Here is a 745-nt window from a genome sequence, read left to right as displayed (position 1 = left end):
TTGTGTGAGTGTTTGTGAGTTTGTGTGAGTGTTTGTGAGTTTGTGAGTCTGTGTGAGTTCTTGTGTTTTTTCTGAGTTTGTGTGTGTTTTTTGAGTGTGTGTGAGTGTTTTTTTAGAGTTTGTGTGAGCGTTTGTGAGTTTGTGTGAGTGTTTGTGAATTTGTGTTTTTGTGAGTTTGTGTGTTTGAGTTTGTGGTTTTGCGAGTTTGTGTGTGTGTTTGCGAGTTTGTGTTTTTGTGAGCTTGCGAGTTTGTGTGAGTGTTTGCGAGTTTGTGTGTTTTTGCGAGTTTGTGAGTGTTTGCGAGTTTGTGTGTTTTTGCGAGTTTGTGTGAGTGTTTTTTGAGTTTGTGTGAGTGTTTGTGAATTTGTGTTTTTGCGAGTTTGTGTGTTTGTAAGTTTGTGTGAGTGTTTGCGAGTTTGTGTTTTTGTGAGTTTGTAAGTTTGTGTGAGTGTGTGAGTTTGTGTGAGTGTTTGTGAGTTTGTGTGAGTGTTTTTTGAGTTTGTGTGTTTTTGTGAGTTTGTGTGAGTTTGTGTTTTTTTCTGAGTTTGTGAGTGTTTGTGAATGTTTGCGAGTTTGTGTGAGTGTTTGTGAGTTTGTGTGTCTTCGTGAGTTAGTGTGTTTTTGCGAGTTTGTGTGTTTTTGCGAGTTTGTGTGAGTGTTTGCGAGTTTGTGTGTTTTTGCGAGTTTGTGTGAGTGTTTGTGAGTTTGTGTGAGTGTTTGAGTTTGTGTGAGTGTTTTTTGAGTT

Source organism: Sinocyclocheilus rhinocerous, unplaced genomic scaffold, assembly GCF_001515625.1.
Source record: "Sinocyclocheilus rhinocerous isolate Xijiao unplaced genomic scaffold, SAMN03320098_v1.1 scaffold3299, whole genome shotgun sequence".
Classification (NCBI taxonomy): Eukaryota; Metazoa; Chordata; class Actinopteri; order Cypriniformes; family Cyprinidae; genus Sinocyclocheilus; species Sinocyclocheilus rhinocerous.
The sequence above is the reverse complement of the archived record's forward strand: the minus strand, read 5'-3'. Positions refer to the sequence as shown.